Below are 7,444 nucleotides of genomic sequence, written 5' to 3' on the forward strand. Positions count from 1 at the left end.
TGAAACGAAAGTTTCATTAGCGAACTAATGCAACGATACGAAGAAGCATTTAGAATCAAACATATAAAAACCACCTCATTCCACCCGTAATCCAACGGAAGCTTAGATCGAACACGTGCTGTAATATCCGACATGTTAAAAGCTATACAAAACGACAATGAAACAGAATGGGATCAAAACCTAAATTTTGTGTGTCTAGCATATAACATAATGGTTCATGATGCCATTGGATATACCCCTTTCGAACTCACATTTGGACATGAGGCCAATCTCCCCTCTACCATATCCCAGAATCTCCAAAGAACATACGCTGATGATGTTAGCTTCAGGAATCGAGAATGAGCTGCCAAACTACTTAAAGACAGAGAAACTCTAATGAAGAGTTAACAAAGATATGAAAGAGATAAAAAAAAATTATTAAACTTCAATCCATTTTTAGAGAAGGAGATTTAGTATTAGTTCATAACGATCATAAAGAACACAAGTTAAATACCGAATGGCTAGGGCCATACACCATTGAAAAAGTAAAAACCCTTTATTACGAAATAATGGTAAATGACTCGATTAGGAAAATACATGGTAATCGTATTAAACCTTACTTTCCAGGACGGTCTTCATCTTCTTCATAGATAGCTAAGCTAAACGTTCTATATATCAAGAAAAATTAGCTCATGCATACATATATAGCGAATCTGTAAACGTAATTATATGTTTAGACATTAAGGATATATATGCAAAACTAAGCGAAATTAAAAGATTTAGACTAATGTTAACAGAGCATTGTACGAGTGAATGCCAGTCTTTCAATGAAATGATTACTCGCGCTCACGAAAGAAATTTAGACAATTTAGTAATGCATATTAAACTTATGACACCCACTCGTTACCGAAGAGAGTTATTGAATTTTGTTGGATTCATTTCTAGCAATCTATTTGGAACTCTGGATGACGATGATTTAGAATTAATAAATAAAAATATAGATAAACTTTTTGATGAAAACAATAAATTAAAAACCAATATAGCTTAGAAAATAAATCTCAAAACTATAGCTTTACCCTCAAATGAAAGTCTAGAAGAAATCCTAACAAAAATTGAAACGGTTCCAAAAATCATTAAAACTGTACAATCGTATAGAATGCACCTCAATCAAATTTCCAACGAAGTAAACAAATTCGATCATTTGCATCGGACCTACATCTTGAGGTTAAAATCTTCTGTTACAAATTATTAATTAGACCTATTTATAACTTATGCCAATCCCATATGTTATAAAATCTCTGGCAGTGCGATGGAAAACGCATGGCTAGGCATCTTGAAAATAAGCGCATTAGAAGAAGCAGCAATTATTTTAGAACGGCCATCTCTTACTACAAGAATTATAATAGCAGCAAAAATATATTATTAAGAGCTTCATAATAGATTTAATAATAACGATTTAATTAAGGGAATTATTTACCTTTACCCCTTATATTTTGAAAGGGCTATGAAAAATGTACATCTCCTTCAAGAGGCTAATTAGAATACTTCCTGATATACATTGCCACATTAAGAATCAAATACTTCCCAATCATCTAGAAGCTCGGAGGGGCAGCCAGCTGCGCTCGTTAAGGCCCAGAACTGAAGACGACGCGTCGCGAGTCCGAATCCTTGGCAAAGAGAACTTGAAAACAGGAACGGAAAAACCAAAATTTCCCTTACAAGTAATATACAACAGGCAAGCGGTCAGCTCCTCTTGCATGTGTTGTTGGTATACTTACTGAGAGTGCTTGGTAGAGTTGCTTGGTAAGCACCCCAGAGCCGACGAACGCTCACACTTCCGACCATGTTCCTACCATTTCGACTGTGGAGATCTTAGCCGGTAAGAGTCCGGCCGACACACTACCCTCTGCCGCCGCTCTGTGCCCCCGGCCGGTAAGATGGAGAGATAAGAGGTTGTCTATGAGAACTTCCTCCACGAAAAAAAAAAAGAAAAAATAAAAAACACAGGCAATCACTACCAACTGAAACGGAAGGACAAAAGAAAGAAAAACATAAAAAAAAACAAAAGAAAAGAAAAACAAAAATTTTTTATTGCGGCCGAGGAAGAGGACCTGGACCGCTGTGCCCCGCTCAACCCTTCTAGCAGGGGACGGGGCGCTAGCAGCAATGGCGTCCCCTAGCGTGAAATTAATCAGTTAGGACACTTTTAGGAGAGTGCACCAGCGGTAATTCGCAAAAGGTCCCGTGGTATTCCTGTCACACGCGTAGGCATGCCATCGTGGAGTTTTAGTCGGTAAGTATCCGACACTGCTATGCTGCTGCAGCACCAACAAAGCGTCCATGAGGATTTCTCCACGTACCAAAAAAAAGGGATTTAGCTATTATTTCATCCATTCATCTTTTGTCAATTGTCTTCTCTACTATTTTGGATGTTGGATTCCATAGTATGGATCGAAGAATCGAATAGTGTTAATATCAACATATACATTCAAACTATAATACATTTGGTTGGCAACTAAATGATTGCGGATCTTGTCATTACCACTTAATGGCAAAATCTGCAATCACTTAAATGCCAAACCAATAATACACGATTCCTCTTGTTTCTATCCTATCCGTGGCTTACAGGGAATTTCTGGAAAAAAAAGTTGGCTTGTCTCGTCGATAGCTGGTTATGGATGGCTGGTATTGCTCATTTTCATGAAAATGGAATTCAGAAACTATTTTTGTAATCGAGTTGCTTCTTTGAAGGTTTAATGTGTAAGATTTAACATATCTAAATAACATTTCGTTCGCAATAAAAAACTTTCTGATGTTGGAAGTTATAAACACACGTCTGTCTTTTAATTCTGAAAATTTTACTTCCAACTGATTTTCAAAAATTTTCAAATATTGAATCCGCCTTAAACGTATGTAAGTACATGTTTGACAATCGTCTAAAGATGGAATTTCCATAGCGCCTTACGCGGCTGCGTCTAAAATCCGCAGTCTGAGTCTTAAATCCGAATTGTATGGACAACATCGATCGCCTGACTGCACCACTCTCATAGCAACAACAGCTGATACACGCGTCCGACGCTTGTGTTGATACACATAGCACAGACGATTATGCTAATGTCATTGACAGCAATGCTGCTATTTTCCGACAAACGAGTTTTAAGTGTTGCGTCGGGTGTTTAGATACTACGTAACTTTGTAACGATTTCGATGAACAACTGTATAATGTGTACCTTTTTTAGCGTTTATTCACAAAACAGTTTTAATATAATAATAACTACATAATATTATAATATAATAATAATAATAATAATAATAACATAATGGTGTGATATTGACTGAAATGCCGCAGATCAATAAAATATTAGTTATAATGAATCCAAACCAATGGCTTTAAAATTACAGTACTTACAGATTATTAGAAAAGATAGAACAGATTAAAGAAAATTATGCTAATGAAATAAAATAAATAAAGGAGATAAAGAAACATAAAATGAAATAAAAGGATATAAAGTAATATATGATCATATAAATAAAGTAAAACAAAATAATTAACGAACCAATTTACAAATAGAAACTTTTTACAAGCATATAAGTAACATTATGTCTAATTAAATTATAAACAATTTACGATATTACCGCTGCTCGTGTAACATTTTTAATTTCATCATTCAAGGAAATACGCTTACTGAAGTTGATTCAGAATGTCAGTAGGCGCCACCTTCTAACCACCGGTACGTATCCAAGTTTTGCCTATGATTATATTGTTCAAGTCTGGAATTTGGTAATTAATAGTGTAAATTTACTCGGTAATACTGTGTTGTATATCAAATGTTTTTATCTTTCTTATTTCGTTTTTGATTACACGATGTCAATGGATCAAACATCTAAATTCGCGTCTAATATATTGTTCGAAATGCAATGCTCGAAAGGATGTAGCTGTAAAGATCATTTGCCACAAGAAAAGGTTAATAGATAACCTGTGTTATCCGGAAGGATAGCGGAAGCCCTTCGCGGTCCCTCCAAAAAGATCTGATAAGTCCCGACGAAAGGCGACAGTGCCTTACCATTTATATATGTGTTCCATCCTTGTCTATGGGAGTGTTAAACGTGTCTCCTTCCGTATTACAAAAAAAATTTTTTTTTTTTACGTGGAGGAAATCTTCATAGACACTTTACCACCCGTGGGGACGGGCAGAAAGTAGTGCCGGATTCTTACCGGCTAAAACCTCCACGAACGGGACACAGTGGTACCAGCGCGAGCTGATTGTCGGAGGACACCACCCCTGTGTGCTGAAGAACACCAAGTATCTTTAACCAAATATTCCCAGAAAGTATACCCAGAACACATGCATATATAACTTTTAAGAAAAATTTTGGTTTTTCCGTCCCCTTTTTTTTGAGATGGCCTTATACCGAGGTTTCGAACTCGCAACGTGTCGTCTTCAATTCTGGGCTTTTTTTTTTTTTTTTTTAAGCTGTTTATTTAAAACCCAATATACAATTTTGAATACATTATAGTGTTCACAATAAACGGTGAATTTATATAATGGTATCTTAGGCAGAGGTACCGATACGCAACGGTACTACGTAGCCATGCTGTAATATGTTGTTGACGCTTTACATTTTTCGTGTTGGATATATCTTTTGGTTTAAGCCGCTGGAGGAGCGGAGCTTCTATGTGATTTTGTTCTTACTTGTTGTTTTTGTCCTGGAAACTGGGTCGCAAAACAGGACGCTTCGGTAGTATATTTTTGGGTGCTGAGGTGTTTGGGGGCGGGGTGGGGTAAGGGGAGGGGGAGGGGGAGGGGGATATTGAATAAATAAGTTTCTTTTAAAAGAAGGCGAATTGCAGTGATTACGATGTTTGCGCCTGTGTTGTACGGGGGCAGAATTGAGTTTTATCGGTTTAGAGGATTTTCTCTCTTATTTTATTATGGATTCGGTATCCACCAATATTTTTTTGAATTTTTTCTGTGTTTGTCTTTGATGTCTTTCAGAGGGAGGGCCATGTTGTATCTCCATCTGGTGTCTGCGGACTGGCCATCTAGGTTTTCTTCGTAGAGTATAGTTTGGGTCCCTATTTTCCTTTTTATATGGTAGATTGTCGGGATGTTATTTTGGTCTTGTAGGTAGTTTTTTCCGTCAAGGTATGGGAAAGCTTCTGGCGGGATGTAGCCTGTTGTCAGAGTGCTTTTGTAGTATGTATCATTTGGAAATAAGCAACTGAAGATTAAACTATTTTCTTTTATCTTTGCCGCTTGCGCGAAGTGGTTTCGTATTAGTTTTAGGATGTGGCAGTCTATGCGGTGGACGTGGGCTAGGTCGTATATTGTTTTGTTTTTTATATATTTTTTGAATCCGCTGTGTTCGGATCTGTAGGTACTCAAGCAGGCTCTGATGCATTTTCTTTCGAATATGCGAATTTTTTCCATTTGGGAGGCTGATATGTTGTACCAGATTGGGCAGCCGTAGGTTATGATCGGTCTGATTAGTGCTTGATAGCATAGAATTTTTACTTTCCTGTCGAGATGTTTGGAGTGGAATAGATTTTTCATTTTCCAAAATGCTTTATTGGCCTTGGTAAGTTGAATTTCGGTGTGCTGCTTGTAATTTAATTTGTAGTCTATATTTACCCCTAAGTATTTTACGCAGTTTTTGTGTGGTATGAGGGCCCCTTTGTCTGTTTTTTCTCTTATCTGAAATTTTTTGCAGTGTTCTCTTTCTGTTGGGCCGATTTTACTTGACTTGGGTCTAAACAGTATGGTTTCGCATTTGCTTATGTTGATCTTTAGTTTCCATGCGTGGTAATAGTCGTTTATTTTCTCAAAAAGTTCTTGAAGTTCCGTTTTTATAGTTTTGGTTTTGCGGCCTGTTACGTATATGATTAGGTCGTCTGCGAAGGCTATGGAGCGTTTATGGGTGGATGTATTGAGATCAAAGAGGTTTAGTAAGTCACTGTTGTAGATACTGAAGAGTAACGGGGAATTTACTGTACCTTGTTGTAGGCCGTTTTTTATGGAGAATTCTTTGCTTGATGAGTGTGAACCTTCAGTCATTACGAATGTTCTGTTTGTGATCATGTCCCAGACCATTTTAGTCAGGTGTTTAGGGAACTTTTTTTTGTTCAGTTTGTATATGAGACCTGGGATCCAGACTGTGTCGAAAGCTTTTTCGAGGTCTATTAGACAGGCGGCTACTCGTTGTTTTGCGTTTAGGGCCCAGCAGATGTCCGACGTGAGTTTGTTTATTGCGTGGATTGTGGAGTGTTTGTGTCGGAAGCCGAATTGGTTCTCTGGGATTATGTTGTTTTTTGTGCAGAAGGAGGTTAGGGGGTTGTTTATGGTTATTTCAAATACTTTGCTTATGTTGGGGAGGAGACTTATGGGTCGTAGGTTTGCGGGCGAGGAGCCGTCTTTGTTTTTTTTTGTTATGGCTATCAGTTTGGCTTTTTTCCATTTTCTGGGGAAGTATGTGTTGTTTAGAGCATTGTTGAAGAGTACCGTGTAGTACCATTTTATTTTGTTCGGTAGGCGCTTGAGTAGGGTGTTTGGGATGCCGTCGAAGCCGGAGGATTTTTTGTTGTTTAGTTTGGAGAGGATTGTGTTTAGTTGATTGTAGTTTGTGAAGTAGTTTATTTCTGGATCTGGTTGTTTGGGATTGTCTGCGGTGTTTTCGTTTGAGAATGTGCAGACTGTTTTGTTTAGCATTTTGTCTTGTTCCATTTCATTTTTGAGTTTGTTTGTTTCGGCGATGATAATTCTGTTTAGTTGTTCTCGGCCCATGTGTTCGTTTTGCGTATGTATTTTGGAAAAGTGGGTGCCGATGATGTCTAGTTTTTCTATTGTTTTGGGTATTATGAAGTTGCCCTCGGTGTCTTTGATGGTGTTGTGTATCGTTATACCTGCTTCTTGGATGAGGGGGGCATTTTCTGGGGGCAATTTGAGAGGTGGGGTGGGGCCCCGTTCCTTTGGTCTAAAGATTTGATTTATTTGTGGGAACATGTTGGCTGAGTCGTTCTTGGAGATGTTTTTTATTTTGTTTGTCCAGTAATGGTTTATAGAAGTTGCGAATTCTTGTTTCAGTTGCGTTTTTATTCTGTGTAGTAGGAACTTTAGGAATTCTAATTCTTCTCTTTTGTCGTAGGAATAGTTGAGTTTTATATTGTTTATTTTGGACAGTATGTAGCTTTTATCTCGCTGTAGATCTTTTATTTTATTGTTTATATAGGGCTCGCATGAATTTTTTTGTTTTATGATTGGCACGGATTTTTGGAGAGCGATTTGTGTGTGTTTTTCTATTTCGTCTAAGAATGAGTCGATTTGTCTGTTTGTTAGGTTGACGTTGTTGTAGATCTTTAGGTCGCAGTTTTGTTCGAGTGTGTTTTGGAACTTTTTCCAGTCCGTCTTTTTGTAGTTGTACCTGGGTGTCTCGGTCTGGGTTTCGAGTGTTAGGAAGTCAGATGTGT

The 7,444-nt window shown here is 37.6% G+C and overlaps 1 non-coding gene across 1 annotated transcript; it reads right to left on the reverse strand.

Annotated features, from left to right (window-relative positions):
- Nucleotides 1-4,000: 4,000 nt before the first annotated feature.
- LOC117239496 lies at nucleotides 4,001-4,107 on the reverse strand. The gene has a single exon (XR_004494465.1). It is a non-coding gene; the product is annotated as a U6atac minor spliceosomal RNA (small nuclear RNA).
- Between the last annotated feature and the right edge of the window lie 3,337 nt (nucleotides 4,108-7,444).

The sequence above is a fragment of the Bombus vosnesenskii genome, unplaced genomic scaffold (genome assembly GCF_011952255.1).
Source record: "Bombus vosnesenskii isolate JDL3184/JDL3185 unplaced genomic scaffold, Bvos_JDL3184-5_v1.1 scf7180000014079, whole genome shotgun sequence".
NCBI classification, from domain to species: Eukaryota; Metazoa; Arthropoda; class Insecta; order Hymenoptera; family Apidae; genus Bombus; species Bombus vosnesenskii.